The 23,220-nt window shown below is 47.1% G+C and overlaps 1 protein-coding gene across 6 annotated transcripts in view; it reads left to right on the top strand.

The window, feature by feature from the left end:
- Clstn1 (calsyntenin 1) overlaps nucleotides 1-23,220 on the top strand; it is a 63,789-nt gene that overhangs the window by 5,283 nt on the left and 35,286 nt on the right. Inside the window, exon 1 of one of the 6 annotated variants that reach the window (XM_030253692.1) lies at nucleotides 17,989-18,203. The exons of the other annotated variants lie outside the window; for them this stretch is intronic. The gene's annotated coding sequence lies outside the window, so the exon portion shown is untranslated. Of the gene's footprint in view, nucleotides 1-17,988; nucleotides 18,204-23,220 lie in introns of those variants that run through there. 6 annotated transcript variants of the gene reach the window in all.

Below are 23,220 nucleotides of genomic sequence, written 5' to 3' on the forward strand. Positions count from 1 at the left end.
AAGAGGGCGCCAGATCTCATTACAGATGGTTGTGAGCCACCATGTAGTTGCAGGGATCTGAATTCAGGACCTTCAGAAGAGCAATCAGTGCTTTTAACCACTGAGCCATCTCTCCAGCCCCTATTAATTTTTTTTTTACTTTTTTTTTTTAATTTGGGGAGAGGGGAGCATGCCATCTGGCCATCTTGCTAGCCCCTGTTAAATAGGTTCTTAGAAATAACTTTGAGGTGGGGGGATTATTTAAATACAGAATTTAATATTATCTTTAGTCAAACATTTTATTTATTTGGACCTGTAAATGCAGAAGAATTAATAAAATGTTATTAATTCTTAGCTGTCATGACAGTGCTGGGAATTGAACTCAGGTCCCCTGGAAGAGCAGCCAGTGTTCCTAACTGCTGAGCCATCTCTCCAGCTCATAATTTTTTGTGGGGACAGGGTTTCTCTGTGTAGCTCTGGCTGTTTTGGAACTTGCTTCGGGCTCATAGAGGTCCACCTGCCTCTGCCTCCTAAGTGCTGAGATTAAAGGCGTGCGCCACCATCACCAGGCCTGTAATTTTATTTTTTAAGTCAACAAGAACAACTCGTTTATGAGAATATGGCCTGATATAATATATTTTTGGGGAAATAAATATAGCTTTTTAAAAATTGAAATCAGAAAATGCTATATTTTTAACAAGTTTCAGTAGCTGGGTAAGTTTCAAGTCTAAAGGTTTAAAATGATAAACCTGAAATAAGGGTTTGTTTGTTTGTTTTTCAACAAAACTGAAAAAATATTACAACTCAGGTAATTATGAATTCCCTGAGAGATGGAGGCAGAAGAACCAGGTTTGGGATCATTCTTGACTACACAGAAAGTTACAGGCTAGCTTGGGCCATAGGAGACCGAGTTTCGATCAAATAAACAGGTTGCATTATTTTCTCAATGGCTTTGTATCACAGGAAAATGTGATTTTTTTTTTCTTGATAGAATTTTCATTTAAAAGAACTGAAACCGGGCTGGTGGGATGGCTTAATGGGTAAGGCACTTTTCATTACGACTTGTCATAAGGTGCGTCTTGGGGACCCACATGATAGAACAGACTCCCACAAGTTGTGTACTCTGATCTCCATACATGTGCCATGACAAATGCAAGCTTCCCCACCAAAATACATACATATAATGCAAAATACACACACATAATATGTGTATGTATTAAACACTTAAAAATAGAACCAACTCTCACAATTGCCTAGGTCTGGTTCCCAGAGGCTTATAACCACCAGGAATTCCACTTCCAGTGGATCTGGTGCCCTCTTCTGGTCTCCAGGGATACTGCACACATGTAATGCACAGACATACATGCAGGAGAAACACACATAAAAATTAAAGCTGAAAAAAAAATCTTCTTTAAGATTGAAACGAACCAGGCATGATGATGGCATATATACCTGTAATTAGAGCACTGAGGAGGTTGAAGCAGGAGGACTGCCACAAGTTCGAAGCCAGCCTCCGCCCTGCAGTGAGTTCCAGGCCAGTGCTAGAAACCTGTGTACCTCACATACTCTGGTTGAGGCTGCAGAACATTCTAGCTTGCTTTTCCTGTGGTCTTGATTTGGTGGGAGCAGAGTTTCTCAAGAGGAATTCCATCTTTGCCAACAGAAATTTAAGATGTCGATTCTTTAAAATGCAGCTTATACAGAAAGGGGGGAGTGTGTGCTGTGGACTGGAGATGGTTTATACAGTCATGTGCAGTAGTCATGTTCTCTTCATTGTTTAAAAACCCAAACGCCACAGTGCCCTTTAGACACAAGCAGAGGCTATGGAGAGTCACTGGTGGGAGCTGGTGTGCTGTGGCAGCCCCTCCCTGAACACAATCTCTCCAAGAGCCATCACCGACGAGACACTGCACTGAGATGGCTGGCTCAGAATTGTCCTGGCCTTTGTCTCCAGCATTTTAGCTGTGATTTTGCTCATCTTATCATTTATGATGGTATTATTAGAGCAGACATTTTCAAAGGATCCAGAGCTGAGTGCTTTAAAAAAAAAAAAAAAGGTTCTCGGCAAAGATTCAATGACTTCAAAGTAACTGAATATATAGATATATAAGTAAAAACCTGTAAGTGCATCTGAAGGTCAGCTTCCTTCCACTCGGAACCCCAGCGGGAAGAGCGTGGCAGGCAGTGTACCAAAAGAAGGTCTGTGTTTTCCTTTGTACCTTTTCCGTCAGTCAGAGGTGGATATTGTCTCAGTCATCTGCCTCAGGTCAGCTCCCAAGGGCCCCTGTTGAGTCTCCTCCCAGCTTCTCTGTTTAACCCATTCTCCATCTCATGCGTGTTAGGTAAACAGTCAGCTTCCGAACTCGCTGTTGAGGTCAAAAGAAAGCCAGTGCTTCCCATATCCATGTTAAAAAATAATTACCTCGTAATGACGTTGTAGCTGGAGCCCAGGGCCCTGTGTATAGTAAGCAAGTGCCCTGCCACCAAGCTACATCCTGACACTCCCTTTGAAACAACACTAAGGAGGTAGAATTCACAAACCATAAAATTATGTATTCATTCATCAGCTGGGAGACCTTGGGCTACGTCCACTTAGTGCCTTTTCTATATTATGAACATTTATGCACAAGATTTTGAGGGTGAGTTGTAAGATCTCATGAGTGTGTATGTAGGGGTGGGAGTTGTAGGTCTTATGGTAACTCTTCCTCCTCCTCCTCCTCCTCTTCTTGATTTGTAGGTCTTATGGTAACTCCCTCCTTCTTCCTCCTCCTCCTCCTCCTCTTCTTCTTCCTCCTCTTCTTTCTCTTCTTAATTTGTAAGTCTTATGGTAACTTCTTCCTCCTCCTCTTCCTTTTCTTCCCTTTTTCTTTCTTCCTCCTCCTCCTCTTCTTTTTCCTCCTCCTTTCTCTTCTTCCTCCTCTTTTTCTCCTTCTCTTCCTTCTTCTCCCTCCTCCTCCTCCTCTTCTTCTCCTCCTCCTCCTCCTTCTCCTCCTTCTTCCTCCTCCTCCTCTCTTTCTCCTTTCTCCTCCTCCTCTTCCCCCTCCTCCTCCCTTCTTCCTTCCTTCCTTCTTCCTTCTTCCTCCTTCCTCCTTCTTCTTCAAATCCCACATAGCCCAGCCTGAACTGTTTGAGTAGCTGAGTCTCTCATTGGTTCTCTGATCCTGCTGCCAAGAAGAGAGACCCTAGGCTTGTGCCACCAATCCTGGCTACTTTGGGTTTAACCAGAAGGCCTTCACCATCCTGCAGCCTTCACAGGCGCCCAGGGTAGGATTTTTCTGCTCAAACACCACATTCACAGCAGTCTGTCCTTAAGTCATAGGTTGCTCATTTTTTCCTACTGGGGCAAAGAAGTATTTCACCTAACCGGTTCCCTCCTGTGTCATCCGTCCATTCCCCCCCCCCCCCCCCCCCCCGCCTGCCCCACGGGCCTCTGGACACAAAGCCGCCTTTTCTCTTGCTCCGATTTCCTTTGCAATGAATCCTATTGAGTCCTATCACTCTTTCCTATCTTGGCGTCATCACAGCCTTCGGCTCTTTGTCACCTTTCACTCTGAGAGGCCTGCAACGCTTTGTGGCCCAGAATCTCCCAAGTTCTGATGCTTGGTGATCTGAGGTGGAGCCAGCTCATGTGAGGGGTGAGGGACACATGCAGATTGTAGGTCTAGGCTTCTGAGCAGGGCGAGCTTCACGAGGGCGCCGGAAGTGACACGTGAAGTCCTGGGCTCCAGCTAGCTTGAGAAGACGTCGGTGGCTCATTCATTATATTTCTGTTATGCTAATCAAAGAGCAGGGTTTAAAAATTAGATGATTATCTTGTCTGGCCTTTTGATTTCATTCTTTAATCAGTGATCCTTATTTACCCAGCCTTTAATCCTAGTACAGAGCACTTAGAGATACGTTTTTAGATTCAAATGCATTCTAAAACTTGGTAAAAACTGCCTTTTTTTTTCTTTTTTTTCTTTTTTTTGGTTTTTAGAGACAGGGTTTCTCTGTGTAGCTCTGGCCTCGAACTCAGAAATCCGCCTGCCTCTGCCTCCCAAGTGCTGGGATTAAAGGCGTGCTCCACCATCGCCCGGCCAAAAAAAAAAAAAAAAAAAAACTGCCATTTTTAATACCTCCTTAAAATAAAAGAAACAAAGGTATTTATTCTGAGATCCTCCAATACTTAAAAATAAAAATTCCAATTCCATACGAAGCTGAGAATGCCCTTTCGGACTTCTGATCCTTCTGCCTCCACATCCGTGTGCTGGGACCACTGGCGTGTGTTGTCATACCCAGTTATGGGGTTTGGGCATCAGATACACACACACACACACACACACACACACACACACACACACACACACACACTCATTAACACATTCACACTCAAATGTGGCATCTTGCATTCTAGGACTGTAGGATAGTACTCTAAGGCCAAGCCACACTGGTGTGAGGAACAGGGTGTTACCCTATGTCCAAGACCGGATTAGAACTCACTCTGTCACTGGATCCAGCCCTTAACTTTCCGCAGGCCTTCTTCTGCAGCCTTCCAAATGAACTAGCCAGTGCTTGTCCACCCTCCCAGCTGATGCTCGCCTCTGGCCTCCTGGGAGACTCCAGTCTTCTCTTTTCTAACAGCCTCAGGATGAAGGCCGCCCCTTCTTTGTGTGCACAACACCTTGCCAGAGACTTGTCATTCTAAGTCCATCAGAGACAGTGAGAGCAAGTGGGTGGCTGCGTGATTAGGGGGATTAAAACCCTGTGTCAAACAGATTGTGTTTACTTTTAGAATATGTTGACTAATTCCTGCCAGTTTTGTGTTGGATATGGAATGAGTACCTAGGACAGCAGTCATTAAAATTCACGGCTAATCCCTCATCTCTTTTTCCTGCCATGCATTTCAAACATTATCACAAGTAAAAGAAAAACAGTGTACACAGACTTGACTATGATTTTTCTTTCCTGGTGTCCTCTGGGTAAAAACTGTGGAAGAACAGTAGGGTGGGGGCTGGCAGGAGGGCCGCAGCCAGCTTTGTGCCTGAGCCCTGTTACAGTGCTGCATTAATGGCTGAGCTTCTCGGAAATCCTGAGGGAAGGTTATAAGCCGGAGTTGCGGAGGGCTGACGTTGCTTCTGAGTGTTTGTAAATATCTTCATACCTGGACTGGCTGGTTTTGTGTCAACTTGATACAAGCTGGAGTTATCTCAGAGAAAGGAGCCTCCCTTGAGGAAATGCCTCCATGAGATCCAGCTGTAAGGCAGTTTCTCAATTAGCGATCAAGGGGGTAGGGCCCCTTGTGGGTGTTGCCATCCCTGGGCTGGTGGTCTCCAGTTCTATAAGAAAGCAAGCTGAGCAAGCTAGAGGGAGCAAGCCAGTTAAGTAACATCCCTCCATGGCCTCTGCATCAGCTCCTGCTTCCTGACCTGCTTGAGTTCCTGTCCTGACTTCCTCTGGTGATGAACAGCACTGTGGAAGTGTAAGCTGAATAAACCCTTGCCTCCCCAACTTGCTTCTTGGTCTGATGTTTGTGCAGGAATAGAAACCCTGACTAAGGCAACACCCCTACGTGTGATTACTAAGTAAAGCTGGTTGTTTGTTTGTTTGTGTGTGTGTGTGTTTTTGGTTTGGCAAAGGTTTACAAAGGCCCTGCCCAGGAGTATGTGGGCTCTCTTAGCAAAGGGGTGATTAGGACACATCGTCAGTACTTCAAATATAAAATAAATATCCTGTGGCTACAGAGCTGGCCCAGCAGTTAAGACATGTTGCTGCTCTTGCAGAGGACCTGAGTTGGTTCCTAGCATTCTTACCAGGCAGCTCACAACCACCTGTAATTCTCGCTTCAAGGGGTCCGAGGCTCTCCCCTGACCTCCTCAGGGCCAGCACTCCTGTGGCGTGCACATACACTTAAATAAATTGACCTGTGGTTAGGAGCGTGGCTTAATGCTAGAGCCCGTGCTCTGTCAATCTGTGTGCTTAATGCTAGAGCCCGTGCTCTTTCTGTGTGCTTGCTCTTTCTGTGTGCTTGCTCTCTCCTATTGCAAAAGCCAAAGGCACCCAGGGGGCTGGGGAGGTGGCTCGGGCTAAGAACACATGCTCAGGTTGGGTTCCCAGCACCCACATGGCAGCTCACCTCCATCCATAACTCCAGTTCCAAGGTATCCAATGCCCTCAGCCCTCGGCAGGCAGTGCACGCATGCAAAACACTCATACACGCAAAATGAAGTAACATTAAAACAGAGTACAGCCGTAGAGACCTTGACTGCTGGGCAGGCAGGTACAGCTCAGTGGGTAAAGGTGCTTGTCGCACAAGCCTGAGACCCCTGAGCCCCTGGTGGAAGGAGAGAACAGAGCCCTGAATGTTGCTCTGCAGACTTCACTGTGTGCTCCGGTGCATGAACTTGTAATCCTGTCCACTACACATAATAAATACAAATAAGCGGGGTGTGGTGGTGCACGCCTTTAATCCCAGCACTCGGGAGGCAGAGGCAGGCGGATTTCTGAGTTGGAGGCCAGCCTGGTCTACAGAGTGAGTTCCAGGACAGCCAAGGCTACACAGAGAAACCCTGTCTCAAAAAAAAAAAAAAAAAAAAAAAGAAAAAGAAGAAGAAGAAAAAAAATTACAAATAAAATCATAGGTGCCTTTTCTTTATGAATCAGGTGTGCATCGCAGGCATGCATACTGCCATCAGGCTATCCCCAGCCCTGGACAGTGTCATGTCGCTCCACTTCTGGGGCCTTTAGTAACAAGAGCTACAGTATCAATATTTGTTTCAGTGAGATGTTTTAGAGGCCACTCAAGGCCAGTGATACATAGTTGCTTATCTAACTGATTGAGTTTACTGACTGTGTTAAAAAAAAAAAAAAGGTATCCTGACTCTTCTTAAAAGTATTTTTTGCTACTTTAAACAAACAAACAAACAAAAAATACAAGTGGGGCTAGACAGGTGGCTCTGTAGGCAGATGGCTCAGTGGTTAAGAGCATTTGTTGTTCTTGTATATAACTCTGGTTCGATTCCCAACACCCACAGATGCTCACAACTCACTGTAACTCTAGGGGTCTGATGTCTTCTTCCATTTCCATCAGGCACACAAGTAGTCCAGGGATGTAAAGGCAGGTAAAACATGCATACACAAAATAAAATAAAAGTGTACTGCCAATGGTGAGTGGAGCTGAGTGGCCAGTCTTCGCTGCTTTTCTCTTCTTATAGGAGGTATCCCTGTGTCTTCAGGTGATGTCAGGGCCTTAGGTATCAGAGCAGTGACCAGAGACAGAGGGGAAGATGGCAGGAACTGTGTGGAGTGAGCCATCCAGCGGATGTCGCCAGCACCCTGTTTTGGGGGGAGCAGTGAGCCACTGAGAACAGGAAGGACCAGGCTGGCGATGGCAGAGGTGGCAGCAGCCAGACTGCAGAGGTGGAAGTGGCCTGTCCAGAGCTGGTTAGGACTGGGAATGCAGAACATGGGTGAGCTCAGTTGCTCTCTCTGATATTGGCTCAGTGTGACCAGACCTCTGGCAGTTCAAGTCCCCTACGGACATTGTCTCATCCTGTGTCTTCTCAAGGAGGAGACTGGGCACTATGCAGAGGGAAAACGTCACAGTACAGGGTCCTGGCTCTGAGCCTGACATGAAGCAATGGCAGAGAGATCCTGAAGACTCCGCCCCTCAGCGTGGATGAGTGACTGCCTCCTGCTTGAGGGATTCTCAACCCTGGTAGGTGGAGCAGAGCCAGGGACAGTGTGAAGGCAAGCTTCACTCTTGGGCTGGGCACGTGTGGCGCAGGCTTAATAGGTGGCTTCGAGAGACAGTCTGAGTTTGCGTTTCAAGTTGAACCTCAAGGCAGTAAGCACGTAAGGACATGGAGCAAAAGTCTTTATTTTGTTTTTTGAGACAAGGTTTCTCTGTGTAGCTTTGGCTGTCGTAGAATGCACAGAGATCTGCCTGCCTGTCTCCCAAGTGCTGGGTTAAAGACGTGCGCCACTATGCAGCCCCAACAGTCTTGACTTTTCATTTTAAGAGGGAGTCACACTATGTTATCTGGGGTTGGTCTTGAACTTTTAGCCTCACGCAACCCTCCTACCTCAGCCTCTTGAATAACTGGAACTACAAGCTGAGTGAATTTTCTTTTAGAAAATCAAGGGCTAAAGAGATGGCTCAGTGGTTAAGAGCACTGACTGTTCTTCCAGAGGTCCTGAGTTCAATCCCCAGCAACCACATAGTACCTCACAACCATCTGTAATGGGATCTGATGCCCTCCTGTGGTGTGTCTGAAGAGAGCAATGGCATACTCATATACATAAAATAAATAAATAAATAAAAATTCAAATATACACTGGTAAACTGAGGCGGCTGGTGCAGGAGGTATTTTCTCTCTCCCCACTCAGATCCTGTTGTCGTAAACTGGCCCTCAGCACACTCTGACCTCTGGTATCTTCTGAGCTGTGCAGCAGCTAAGAGCCAGCTTGGTTCTGACAGTGTTTTCTCGGACCACAGTCATGTGTGATTCCAAGATGATCTAGAGGTCACACGTCGGGTCACAGTTTAAAGGACAGCAACTTGAAACTCAAGTAATATTTTCTGCTTGGAAATGTTAGAAACTCTGTGACCACAGGAAGTTTACTCAGCCCGCAGTAAGCGTGAGTGGGTTAGGAAGACAGTGTAGTCACACACAGACACCACCGCATGGGGAATCATGGCCTGTAACTCCCTGAGTCACGTGTATGCTGAGGAGATGGGATGAAGAGTTGAGAAGGTGGAGAGAGATTTCCAGTTTCTTGAGTTCTGCACCAGGGTGGGTAAGAAGGTAGACACCGGCCTGTCTGTTGTGGTCTCAAGGGAGAAGAATGGAGCCAGAAGGGAAGAGAATGGAAGAGCCTCCTGGTGCCCCTGGGTCAGGTCAGGTGGTGTGTCTACCATGGGGACTGTCTGACCCTTTCTGAAACTTACTCTTGCTGTCTCCAGCTCCCAGTGCTGGGTTTCTCAGCCTGGGCCATTTCACCTGCCTTTCAGGAACTATTTATTAATGTGCATTACATAAAGCCATGACTGATCAAATGTACCTAAGAGTTTGTATTAAAGAATTTAACTTAAGAATTGCTGTTTGAAACTGCCCCCTTGGGCTTTCCAAATTATTTAATCTATAAGAATCAGGTTTTACTCTCTTGTCGAAGTATTTCAACAAAGTAGAGAGAAAAGAGTGAAAAGACAATGAGGACACCACGCACACGCACACGCGTACACAGCAGGAATGGCTTTACCACAGCACAGAGATTTACTTGTTTCCTCTTGCTATGAGCCTCATTAACCGTGAGGGGCTCCCTGGAGTGGGGTTCTGGCCCTCTGGCCTGGCATTGCTTGTGGTACAATACAAGCCACCCTAGCCCAGGGAGGCATTGTCACAGTTGGAGCCCTCAGCGTGGTATTGGGTTAGCTATGTGCTTTTGAGCTACAATACTTTGCTTGGTTTGGTCTGGTCTGGTCTGGTCTGGTCTGGTCTGGTTTGATTTGGTTTTTTAAGACAGGGTTTCTCAGTGTAGCCCTGGCTGCCCTGGAACTCACTCTGTAGACCAGGCTGATGTCCAGCTCACAGAGAACCTCCTGCCTCTGCATCCTGAGTGCTGGGATTTAAAGGATGTGCTACTGTGCTGGACCCTACTTTGCTTTCTTTAAAAATAATTTTTTGGGGGTGGGCAGGATCTCATGTAGGGGATGCTGACCTCAAACTAAATTGTATAGTTGAGTGTAGTTGTTGGGGCTGAGTGTCTTTTTCGTCACTGGGGTCTCTGAGCTCCTCCAGCAAGCCGCTCAGGGGAGGCAGAACACAGTCTGTGATAGGGGTCCCAGGTGAGAAACAGTGGGGGCTGGGATGGATGCTAAGGTTCCTGGCCTCCTGTGTACCCAGATGTTGCTGGTGACATCGGGGAGTTAGGAACTGGGTCCCTACAGGCCAGGCAGGAAGGGGATGGCTGAGCCCAGGAAGTGGGCGGGATCCAGTATGGAGTGTGGAGGGGCTGGAAGAGAGAGGGACTGCTCCAGGAGACTTAGGCATGCTCTTCACGATGAAGGCCTCACTCAGCCATGGTCCTTGATAGAGGAGCCTGTCCTTGCTGGTCCAAACTGCTTTATTTGATGGCAGATGTGAATGCATTCATCTTACTCAGGGTGAACCAGGAATTAAATACTTTTGTGGAAGGAATGCCCGGGAAGGTAAGCTCATTGGCTAAACACTCGGGACCTATCTAGATACCTCATTAACAAGGAGAACTCCAGGGTTTATGCTACATGACCAGTTGTCATGGTCCTCGCACTGGGCTGTCTTGGTTACATGTTCCAGAGCAGGTCTTTGGCAGGGAGCTGGCCTCACGCCTACTGTTCTCAATTCTGAGAGTTCCCGGGGTTTAGGCTTGCTCGGCCTTACCAGTCCTTCTGTCCACTTGCCTTACAGAGCATGACCTTGAACTCACGACCTTCCTACCTTCATCTCTCAAGTATTGAGATTACAGAAGTGCACTATCATGCTTCCATTTCTTTTCTTCTAAAGATCTATTAATTTTTATTTTTAATGTATGAGTGTTTTCCATGTATGTGTGTGTATGTATATGTATGTGCAGCACACACATGTAGTGCCTATGTATGCCAGAAGGGGATGTTGGAGGGCCCTCTGGAACTGGAGTTACAGGAATTTGTAACCATCCTGTGGCTCCTGGGAACCAAGCCTGGTCCTCTGCAAGAGCAGCCAGTGCTCTTAATCACTGAGCCACCTCTCCAGCACACTTCTGAGTTTTCTTGGGAGGTGGTTGATACTGGGGTTCAAACCTCACATATGCTCTGCAAATACCACCAAGTTGGCCTTCTCTTTTGAACTTCAGTTGTTAACAATAACAACAAATTATCACCTTTGTGTACCCTCCCAAGACAGCCCTTGCAAGCCCGTGATGTAGTGCTGACCTTGTAAAGTGCCTGCCTTTTATTAAGCTGTGGTGAATGAAGCCTGTGTTTGCTGTCTGCTTCATGTTCCTGAGGAAACTGTTGGGATTTCTCCGGCATCAGGCTTTACCCGGGGACAGTTCCACCCTCGGGACCTGCCCAGTGCCCGTGGGAAAGGCTGTGAACTGCTGACCCCAGGGCTTGTGCTTTGGTGTTATCCTTGATAAGGCCAGTGACTTGGTTTTGCTTAGACAACATTCCTTACATCTGGCTCCCCTGACGGTGCTCTGCCCCATCTGCCCCAGTCCCCTCTGCCCTCGTGTGTGTGTGTGTGTGTGTGTGTGTGTGTGTGTGTGTGAGAGAGAGAGAGAGAGAGAGAGAGCGCCTTTACTTGTAAAGTTGGCAGCCTGCCTGTCCACTTAAACAGGCTCTAGAGTCTAGAGCCTGGAATTGTATTGCATTAGGATGTTAGGTACTTAAAACCCTTAAGCTATAAAAGAAAAAAAAATCTACTAATTTATCCTAAAAACAACAGCAATAAAAACAAAAAAACAAAAAAGCCCCTCAGCTTCTGAATTTCGAAGCTGGGATTCTAGAAGTAAAGGGACTTCAGAAGTCACATTGCTTACACATTTTACCAAAGGGAAAGTAACCGGGGCTGTACCTCTGTCACTGGCTTTTATAGCTCAGGACTAGCAGGTAAGATTGAATAGTGGGGAGATGACTCAGAGGTTAGGAGCACCAACTGCCCTGGCTGTAGACCTGGGTTCCGTTCCCAGCACCTACGTGGTGGCTCACAACCACCCGCCTGTAACTCCAGTTTCAGGAGATCCGACTCCCTCTGGTCTCCTGGCTCTTGCATGTATGTGGTGCAGGTAAATTCATGTATGTAAAATTTTAAAAAGTCTTAAGCAAAAAGTTCGAGTGCAGTGTAGAGCAAGGGCCTGGGTTCCATCCTCAGCACACCCCCCAAGTATTTTGTATAATTAGCCCATTGTATTTGTTAACCTCTGCAGCATTTACATGTGTAAACAGCTCAAAAACTTGGACTGTGCTCCCTCACCCGTGGCTGCAGCGTGGGCGAGTGCCTAGAGGATCTGCTGTGGCTTTGCTAAGTGTGTGGTATCTTCAGTGTGAGCCCAGCTCGCTCACCTGCCTCCAGGGGAGCCCTCCCCCTTAGCGTCAGCTGCATTCTGCCTGAGCATCCCATGGGGTGAGTTTGGGTGTGGCCATTCCCTACTGTGAGCTCTTGCACGGGTTATTTAACTTCTCTGTGACCTAGATTTTTTTTTTTTAAATCTCTGAAATGAGCGTAGTGACAGTAGCTACCTAGGGTTGTGGGAGAGTGAATGAACCTTGTGGAGTGTTTTGGGCATTAGAATAAGTGTATATATTGTTTTATTAATTCCATGTAAATTGCCTGCACCTCCTTTTTAAAATTGAGACAAAATTTATACAATGTAATGTGGACAATTGACTTTTTCTTTTTTTACTACATTCACTTGTGTGTGTGTGTGTGTGTGTGTGTGTGTGTGCGCGTGCGCATGTGTGCTCATGTGTGCCATGCCACAAATGCAGAGGTCAGAGGACAACTTGAAGAGGTTGGGTCTCACTCTGCATTGTGTGGATCTCTAGGGATTGAACTTGGGTTTCCAGTTTTGGTGGCAAGTGTGTTTCCCTGCCAGCCCAGGTGTTTATGAGGACATAAATCTTTAATTTACAAGGGTAAGGACCAAGGACAGTGGGTAAGGACCAAGGACAGTGAGTAAGGGTGTCTCTCATCTGAAGCTGCCGGTGTCTTCGGGGTAGCATTTTGCCTCCACAGCAGTGTGATTGAGAGTCCCTGTTTGTACCCTCCCCAGCATTTGCCTTTCTATGACTGCTGGCCTGGTTAGTGGACTCTCACTGTTCAGGCCGACAGCGTGTATGGGGAACATCTAGTCACACATTGACTCATCTTATCGTCTGTAGAGGATTCTGTCTGTCTTTTGCCTATGTTAAGATTGTTTATCTTAGGGGCTGGACAGATGGCCCAGTGGTTAAGAGCACTGGCTGCTCTTCCAGAGGACCTGGGTTCAATTCCCGGCAACCACATGGCAGCTTAAAACTGTAACTCACACCCTCGCACGGACATACATGCATGCAAGACACCAATGCACATGAAATAAAAGTAATAATAATAACAAAAATAAAGAGATCATTCATGTGCTCACAGAGTTATCTTCTTGCCCTTGGGCTCCTGCCCTTACCCTCTTTTGAGGTGAGAACTTGTAGTTTGTTGCCCAGGCTGACCTCAGTGATCCTCATGCCTAAGTCTTTTGAGGAGCTCTGGCTACAGGTGTGTCTGGCTTTTTCTCTCCCTCTCCCTCTCCCTCTCCCTCTCCCTCTCCCTCTCCCTCTCCCTCTCCCTCTCCCTCTCCCTCTCCCTCTCCCTCTCCCTCTCCCTCTCCCCATCCACCCATCTGTCAACAGGTTCTCACTGTGTACCCCTGGCTGTCTTAGAACTTACCATGTAGACCAGGCTGGCCTCGCACTCACAGATATCCTCCTGCCTCTGCCTCCTAAACTCTGGGATTAAATATGTGCACCACTATGCCTGGCTTCACCTGGCTCTTTATTGAGGCATATGAGTCCTTTATGTATTGTGGGTGACATGACAATCCTTTATGCAAGACACCTTCTGTAATGTAATGTGCCTTACTGGCCTGTGGCTTGTCTTCCTGTCTTTTTTTTTTAAGTATTTACTTTATGTATGTGATCTGCATATACACCTGCATGCCAGAAGAGGGCGTCAGATTCCATTACAGATGGTTGTGAGCCACCATGTGGATGCTGGGAGTTGAACTCAGAACCTCTGGAAGAGCAGCCAGTGCTCTTATCTGCTGAGGCATCTCTCCACACAGTGTTTTTATACAGCAGAATTGTGGGTTTTAACAGCTTATTGATATGGAAAAAAAAATCCACTGGAATTTTCTTCTTTATATCTGTTTGGTTTGTGTATTCCTTCTTTAAGTTTTGGCAGACTTTGCCTTCCAAGGAGTTGATCCGTTTCTTTTAGTTAATCAAATTGTTTGTATTATTCCTTTATTCTAATGTCTATAAATTCTTCATCCTTTTAAAAATGTTTCTAGTTTTATTTATTCTTAAAGAGTTATTTATTAATTATATGTGCATACACTGTAGCTGTCTTTAGACACCCCAGAAGACGGCAGTAGATCTCATTACAGATGGTTGTGAGCCACCATGTGATTGCTGGGATTTGAACTCAGAACCTTCGGAAGAGCAGTCAGTGCTCTTATCTGCTGAGCCATCTCTCCAGCCCTCTAGTTTTATTTTTATTATTAGTTTTTCATATATTTATTTTGTGTTTTGCCTGCATGTATGTCTGTGCACCACATGTATGCAGTGCCCTTGGAGGCCAGAAGAGGGCGCTGGATCCTCTGGAACTGGAATGACTGAAGACTGTGAGCAGCCATGTAGGTGCTGGGAATGGAACCTGGGTCCTCTGTATGAGCAGCCAGTGCTCTTAACTGCTGAGCCATCTCTCCAGTCCCATTTCCAGGAATCTCCTTTTTCTTAGCCGTCTAGAAGTTTGTCTTTTTTTTGTTTGTTTCATCTTTTTCAGAGAACCAACTTTGATTTTTGTCGATTATTCTATTGATGTTGCTGATGTAGCTCCAATTTTTGTTTTGATTCCTAACTACTTTTATATCTTTGTTTTAGGGCAGTGGTTCTAAGCCTTCCTGACTCTTACCCTTTATTACAGTTCCTCATGGTGTGCCTCCCAAGGGCAGAATTATTTTGCTACCTCATAACTGTAATTTTGCTACTATTATGAATCACAATGTAAATACTTATGTGCAGAATATCTGATATGTAACCCCTGTGGGGGTTACGACCCACAGGTTGGGAGCCTCTGCTTTAGGGGATCTTTCTCTTTTGGGGTACCTACTAAGTTGGTCTTATTTGCTGTGTAATCTTGGCTGTCCTGGAGCTTGCTCTGTAGACAGGGCTGAAAGATTTAGTTAATCTTTATTAGTGTGTGTCCGTGTCCGTGTGTGTGTGTGTGTGTGTGTGTGTGTGCGCGCGCGCGCGTGTGTGTGTGTGTGTGTGTGTATGTATGCATCCCATGTACATAGCGGGTGCTAAAGGAGGCCAAAAGATAGATGACATTGGATCCCACAGAGCTGAAGTTAGAGGCAGTTGTGAGGTACCTGAAGTCAGCGCTGGATACTGAACTCAGGTCTTCTGCAAAGCAGTGTGTCCCTTGACCCTGAGAAACATCCCGCCCCAGCAGAAAGATGTCCATAGCCAAGGGAACCGTGTGCTTTGTCTTTGAGGGCAGGTCAGCTTTGCCTGTCTCCAAGCCAAGCAGCCTCGATTCTCTCAGCTGTTCTTCAGGTGACATTGTGTCTCAAATTTCCAGAGCCAGCCTGGTTTCTTTCTGGGCACCTCCAACGGTGTGGATGCTGCCTTTCAGGCTGAGGGTTTGATGAAGGTCCCCATACCTGTCAGTATCTGTGTAGCCAGCTACCCTTTTCTGTCGGCACCATGCTCTCTCTGTTCTGGTGCGAGCCTTTGTTCTTCCTCCATTTCATCCATCTTGCTGCCTGAGCCTCGCTCTAATTTGCTGATTAATCACCACACATCCCATCTTTTCGTTCTGGCCTCGTGTCATCTCCAGTTTGACAAACAGGTGGATTGGAGAGAGCCTAGTGAGGACAGAGGCTTTGAAAGGTGGCTGGAGGGTGGTCTGGGTTCCCGTGGGTTCCTGATCATGGTAAGTCCTCCTGTTCTCAGTCCTGGCATACGGGGGTGGGGTGGGGGGGGCTCGTCACGTGTTGGGGGAGGGGAGGGAGCCTTGTCACGTGTTTGGGGGGAGCCTTGTCACGTGTTCTCGGGAAGCCTCGTCATGTGTTCAGGATCTCAGCTGAGCGAGGCAGTGAGGCCCAGACCCGTGCTTGGCACTGAGCGAGCTGGAGCTGAAGTTTTCCTCCCAGCCGTTGCCTGAAGCATCCAGAGAGCTTGTCCATGTGAATCCTGGCTGTCAGCTCCTGCAGTTCCTCGGTCTCTAGAGGCACAGGACTCAGCCGGGGATGTGGTTGCTCCGCAGCAGCAACCATCAGATGGTCCATCTCCGTCTCGTTGTGCAAATCCGTCTTTGTGGGCACCGTACATAGGTCCCTTAAAGAGCAGCTATGGTGGAGCTTAGAGTCCCGGGACTTAGAACACTCAGAATAACTCAGGCATTGTTATTATATGAGAATCCCTTTCTTTTTCATGTTCTCTTACCTTGGGGTCTAGTTCACCATTACATTGGTTCTGTTCTTTCCAGGAAAATAAATGCGCTTTTTGAGAGACCCCCCCCCATGGCAGAATACGACAGAGAAATTTAATTTTCTGTTTATCATAAGAGTATTACATTTATAAATAATACAAGGGCTTGTCAGACCACTAGTCTCATTGTCAGTATGATAGGAACACAGATAACAAAGGAGAGAGAGGGAAGAAAAGCAGGCTCCTGATTTGGTGACCAGGCTATCTGGCTTCATAGATGCTCAGAGCCAGCCTTTGGTCGCACTCAGGGAAGCAGCTGGTAAGGGTTTTGCATCGATAATGAATGTCAGCAGGTTTTCAGTACCTCGTGGCCTTTTTGGAACCGCGTGTGATAAAAGTTTTCTATTGTGCGTGAAGGTCAGAGACCAAAAACACAACAGGACTTGGAAATGCCGCTGGACTATTAGTTACCGGGCTCGAGACAGTGCCCTGCCCTATTTAAATTCAAGACAAATGTGGCGGTGATAAAGGAGGAGGGAAAGGTCAAATCCTGGCCTGTATTTTCTGATAGCACTGAAATAGGAAATGAAGGAAGTCATGACTTGTGTCCTGTGGGATAACTAGGTTTATAGTCAGCACTGTAAGCCCTTCCCACCCGCCAGATGATAAGCACTTGCGCAGACCTGTTCCCAGGTGGTTACTCTGGGGGGGGGGGGGATCTGCCCCTCGCCTGTTACGCATTTAATTCTATAGGAAACTGCATGTAGGTGCTATAGCGAGGGTTCAGCTGTTAAGAGCACTGGCTGCTTTTGCAGGGGACCTGGGTTTGGTTTCTGGTACCCACATGGTGGCTCAGCCATTTTCTATAACTCCAATTCCAGGGGATCCGATGCCCTCCTCTGGTCTCCAAGGGCACCCGGAATGCACATGATGCAGATGGGAAGCTGGGACAGATAAGCTGATTCTGAGGAAGCAATTGGGAGATTTGGAAACCCTGGCCTGCCCTAAAGCACCCAGGAGTGGTATGCATAGAAAGAGACGCTTGGCAGCCCTGCATGGAGATTCTGTGCTACCCCTCGGAGACTTAGCGTTCATCCACAAGATGATCGTGAGCAGGGGGACTGTGCCAAAGCAAAGCAAGGAGCGGGTGGTCACAGCTGCTGCGGTTTGGGTCCCTCCCAAGGTGGGAGTGTTCAGAGGGCACTTCAGAGAAGGACCACCCACTCTGGCTGAGGAACCTTGCGGTTTTCCCTGGGTGGCCTCTGCCCCTGAGCGTCCTGTGACACCAGTGATTGGGAAGTATGTGACAGCCACCTAGAGAAGGCCCAGCCAGTGCTGCAGCAGGATCAGCCTCCAGGGTGAGGTCGCGAGCTGTGCCGCCCAGTGGAAGTGCACCGGGGCAATGGACAGCCTTTCTTTCCTGCTGCTCTGTGGTGGTCAGAGCACGGTGGCTCTTTGCCTTCTAAGGTTTGATCTCCCATGCCCTCCTCTTCAGGAATGAGTGAGTTTTCCAGTCCCGTCCCGTCCCCCCGTCCCCCAGTCCCCCATTTGCCAGTTCCAGAAACAGACACCTGAGAGAGACACATTCCTGTCTCAACTCCAGTCGCCCTGTCTCCGAGTCACACCTCACACCTTAGTTCCCAGAAACCCCTGCTCTCAGACTAGTCTACAGTCGCCGCCTGAGGCAGGAGTTCAGAGGAAACTGGACCCCACCCACCTGACTCAGAGACCCTGCCACCCACCCCCACCCCCACCCCACACCTACCCCACCCCCACCCCACCCCCATCTGAGTCAGACGCTGTCTTATGTGCCCTCTCTAGGTATTCCGGACTCAGGAGCGAACCTGTTTTGATCCCAGGGATACTGTAGCTCAGGGTGTGACTCCTTCATTCCTGTGACATGAGGACCACCTTGACCTGGCCCCTCCCAGCCTCCCATGGAACTCAGAGATTTCTGAGTTCCTCAGCCCTCCTGCGCTCCTCCTCGTCTGGGATTAAAGTTGTTGAGCAGCTGATGCTTCACTACAGTGTTCTGAGTGAGGTTGGTCCAAGTCATCTCTCGAGGAAACAGGGCTAGAATTTGTCTTAGAGAGTTTATGACTATGGCTGCCTGGACACAAACAACTTGACTTGACCAGGGAAGATGCTAGGGCCATCCAGTATTTGGAGGGCTAATATTGTACTTACATCTAGCTAGTTAACTTGTTCCTTTTAAACATTTGCCTATTTTCATTTTTTCTTTTCCAAAAAGACCTGTGAGTATACTGTGGCTGTTTTCAGACACACCAGAAGAGGGCACCAGATCCCATTACAGATGGATGTAAGCTGCCATGTGGTTGCTGGGAATTGAACTCAGGACCTCTGGGGGAACAGTCAGTGCTCTTAGTTTTTGAGCCATCTCTCCAGCTTATTTTCATTTTATGAGTGTATGGCCTGCACGGGTGTGAGTGCACCAGGCGTGTGCTGTGTGTGTGTGTGCCCACAGAGGCCCACAGAGCGCGTAGCCCAGAGCTGCTTGCCCAGTCCTGGCTTTTAGGGGGAAATCACTCGGAATAAATTGAAAACACTTTACAGTGAGGGAACGGGTGTCCTGACCAAGCTCGTGGCTGGGGATAAGCTGAGCAGCGGTGCCGAGTTGCATTTTGCTTCAGTTAGTTGAAGTTTCTCTCTCCTTAAAGGCCCAGGTTCTGTCCTCCAAAGGTTTGAGAGTGGGATCCTTTTTAGCGGGAGTTGTACTGGTTGGGGTGTGAGGAATTGCTGATGCAGGGGTGGTGGTGGTCATGGGCTTGTGCCTAAGAAGTCTGGCCCACCGCCCGCCTTCACAGCTACTTGAGATAGTTGGCTTGCTCCCAGCCCTCAGGTCTGTGGTGGTTACCTTGGTAACCACCTCATCACCTACACCCAGCACTGCCTAGTGTGCATGAGGCCCCGGGTACCAAATCACGTCTGCAGAAAGAAAGAGGAGGAAAAAAGCTGGCACCCTTCCCTCCACACCCCACTCCATGAAGTTCCACCAGGCTGAGCAGAATGCTGTCACAAACCCATCCATTCCTACCCCAGGGCTCCTGCTTCTTCTGACCTCCTCCTCTTTCTAATGTTTTAGTTCTGGTGTGGTAGTATTTGCCTTTAGTCCCAGCATTCACTGTGCCATTCTGGCTGGCCTGGAGCTCACGCTCAGATCAGGCTAGCCACAAACCCACAGCCAGTGCTTCTCTAGAGAGGGAGATCTTGCTTTGCTCTGCTTGACCTTGGCATTGGAGCAGGCACGTTTGTGTTGGCAGCTGCCTGTGTGTGTTGGTCCTCACTGTGAAGTAACCCTCACTGGGTGCAGGCTCACTACCACACTGGTGGCAGAGGCACTGATGAGCAGAGCTCACGTGGTTTGGAGCACATTTGGAGTTGATGTTTGGGTTCTACCCAGGTGTTCTGAGAGCCCAACACCTAGTAGCTTTCCTTCTGCACAGGAGGTGGAAGATTGCCTGCAGCACACAGCTATGAGAAGTTAAGGACCTTTGACACTCAGCTTGCTAGAAGACCACAAGGTCTGAACTGGACAGAATTTATACATGGAGACAGTACTCAGTCTGAGGGTGTGTCTTTTAATTTTTCCTTACTTTTTATTTTTTAAAAAATAATTATTTATTTTTATGTATATGAGTACACTGTCACTGTCTTTAGACACTCCAGAAGAGGGCATCAGATCCCATTACAGATGATGGATTTGAACTCAGGACCTCTGGAAGAGCAGTCAGTGCTCTTAACTGCTGAGCTATCTCTCCAGCCCAGTGTTTTTTTTATTTTTACATTTTATACTTAAGGTTATTATTGGTGTGCGTGTGTGCAAGTGCATATGAGTACACACCCCAGTGTGCATGTAGAGTTCAAAGGATAGCTTGCTGGGGTTGGTCCCCTCCTCCACTGTGGGTTCCTGGGCTGAGACTCAGGCTGTCAGGCTTGGCAGCAAGTGCTTCTATCTGCTAAACTATGTTGGTGGCCTGAGAATGTGTTTTCCTTTTAAAGGTTTGGTTTTATTATTATAAATTATGTCTCTGTGTGTGTTTGTATGTGGGTATGTGCTGGGACAGAAAATGCTTCGAACCAAACTCAGGTCCTCTGCAAAAGCAATACCTGATCCTTATGGCTGAGCCATCTCCAGCCCCAAGAGTGTGCCTTTTGCATTTCCAGTTTGGATCTCTCCAGCCCCCCTTCTGTCAGCTTTCTGTTGCTGTGGAAAGTGTGTGAGAAAATCACCCTAAATAAGGAAAGGTGCGCTGGCATATAAGTTCAGAGTTGCGGTCCTCAGTCCATTGGCTCTTGTTTCTGGGCTTTGCAGAGTGTATCACTGCCTGGGGCGTGTCCTGGAGGCCACTGACCTTCTAGGGCTGTGGTTTTCAACCTTCCTAATGCTGTCACCCTTTAATACAGTTCCTCATGGTGTGGTGACTTACAGCCATAAAACTTTAGTTGCTACCTCATAACTGTAATTTTGCTGTTATGAACCATACTGTAAATAACTGATACATCAGCAGGATATCTGAAGTGACCCCTCACACACAAGGGTTGGGAAGCGGAGAGGAAACAGTGAGAAGGACACAGAGTGAGTGGGCCACTATTCTGTTCGAGACCACACCCCCAAATTACCACCTGGTCCCAATTCCTGAAGGTTTTGCCACCTCCCAATGGTACCACAGGCTGGTGAGCAAGTTAGAGCATCCAGGCCTTAGAAGGGGACACACGCTCTCCAAACTGTACCAACCTGTTTTAGTGTTCAGCTTTGGTTTTGGATATATATATATATATATATATATATCTGTGTGTGTGTGTGTGTGTGTACACATGCGCGAGCTCTCATGTGTGTTGCCTGAATGCATTCTGCATACCATGTGTGTGCCTGGTGCCCACGCAGAGGATGAGCCACCATGTGGGTGCTGAGAACTAAACCTGGGTCCTCTTCAAGAACAGCAAATGCTCCTAACCGCTGAGCTGACTCTCCAGCCCCTGCCCTGTTCCAGTGTATTTGGGGAAAGATAGAGTCAGCTAGAGACTTTACATGTACTCACTTATTTTTGACTAGACTCGCTTCAAAGCCCTTGCTGCCCTGGAACTTGTGATCCTCTTACCTCTGCCTCCTGAGTTTGCAGAAGATTGTGGGCATGTGACACTATGCTAAGTAGGAATTTAGAACATAGTCGCAGGTACTTTGCCACTCAGAGCATCTCAATGCGGGCTGCCGATACTCCTTTAGTAGCCAGGGGGTGGGCTAGAGGTTATTTTTCAATCAAAGCATAATTTCAAGCATGCACACCCGAGCACCTGCTGCCACCTGGTGGCAGTATCCCAGGATTGCAGAGTCTTTTGATGGACCAAGATTCAGTTTGTCTTGGATTTTATAGGTTCACTTATATTTTATAGGTTCACTTATAGTCGAAATGCATCAAAGATGGTTGAAACTTACAGTATGGCCAGCATAGGTGTTCTGATATAGGAAGCATATGTCAAATTCTTTCTATCAGCCAATGGATTTCTACACATAAAAGGTATAAAGCAGAAGAGGAAGATGTGACCAGTGTGTTTGGTGTTGGGCTCTGTGGCACAGAGTGGATCTGAAAATAACCTGGCAGAATCTCTTGCTCGTGAGACTTGGGCAGGAGAGCAGCCTTCTTTAGCCCACAAAACTAGGATGTGCTGGGATAAACTTTCCTATTTGAAGTTAACCCTGAGCTTCACTGTTCTTACTGATTGTTTTTGTTTTTCTGAGACAAGGTTTTCTTGAGTGACCCTGGCTATATTAGAACTTGCTCGGAAGACCAGGCTGGCCTCAAACTAAGAAATCCACCTGCCTCTGCCTCACAAGTATTGGGATTAAGGCATGCACCACCACCTCCTGGCATTCATAGATTCTAAAATCAAGTTTTTAATCATTAAGATCGGAGGTCACAAAGATCATTTTTGCCTGAGAGTAACCCCAGAAAACCCACACTCTAACAGGTGTGATCGCTAGGTTTGCTGTTAGGAATGTAGCTGGCTTTGATGTTCTGGCATGCAGTGGAGTGAGGCCCTAGGGCTTCGAGATGGCCAATGGGGTCCTTGACTTTCAGCCCATAATCTGGTGGTTGGAGAGAAGATGATTACAGAAACATCAGTCACTTGTTTCTATAAATGTTTCATAATGCAAATTGAATGTGATGAAATATTAAAAATATCATTCATTAATTATTGAAAAGTTCAGCCTCTGAAAATGGCCATATTTCTCCTTATACTGCCATCTTAAAGGAGCAATTGAGAAATTGTGAATTACAAAATTAGAATCCTGGAATGGTAGTGAAGTGAAGCACCATAAAGTTATTTTCTGCTCTGAGATTTGTTAACCATTTTCAGCTGTAGCCTTTCTGTTATGGTGAGCCTGCCCATTCTGTGTTAGGACAGTGCAGGTGCCCCACACTTCACTATGCTTACTATTTTTATATCCCTGTGGTTCTGGAAAAAACAAGGTGACACCATGTTGAACTAAGAGTCTTATGGACTCAAATGTTGGAATAAAATTCAATTTTATTTTATTATACTTGTAATTTTATTAGCAAAACAAAGCATCAATACAAGTTTGTATCAAATGTTGCTATTAGTTACAAGCCAAATTAATAGTTTGCCTTGTAAAATGAATGATTGTGGTTGGATTCAGTGGTGTGCAGCTGTGATCCCAGCAGTTTGGGAGGCAGAAGCAGGAAGGTTAAATTTGAAGCCAGCCTAGGGTATTTATGTTAGAGAGAGAGAGAGAGAGAGAGAGAGAAAGACAGAGACAGAGACACACACAGAGAAAGAGACAGAAAGACAGAGACACACACAGAGAAAGGGATAGAGACAAACAGACAGAGAGACAGAACCCTAAAACTAGAGCATGGTGAGATGTGTCTGAGTCTTCATTGTTTGTGAGCAGTTTGCATCGGGCTGATCCCCCGAGTTGTCCCAGCTTCCTTCTTAGTGTGGTTCATATAAAATATACTGGGGTCTCAGCAGTGGATGAGTTGCCCATCTCCAATTGCATAGTAGAGGTGTCTTAT

Source organism: Mus musculus, chromosome 4 (assembly GCF_000001635.26).
Source record: "Mus musculus strain C57BL/6J chromosome 4, GRCm38.p6 C57BL/6J".
Lineage (NCBI taxonomy): Eukaryota > Metazoa > Chordata > Mammalia > Rodentia > Muridae > Mus > Mus musculus.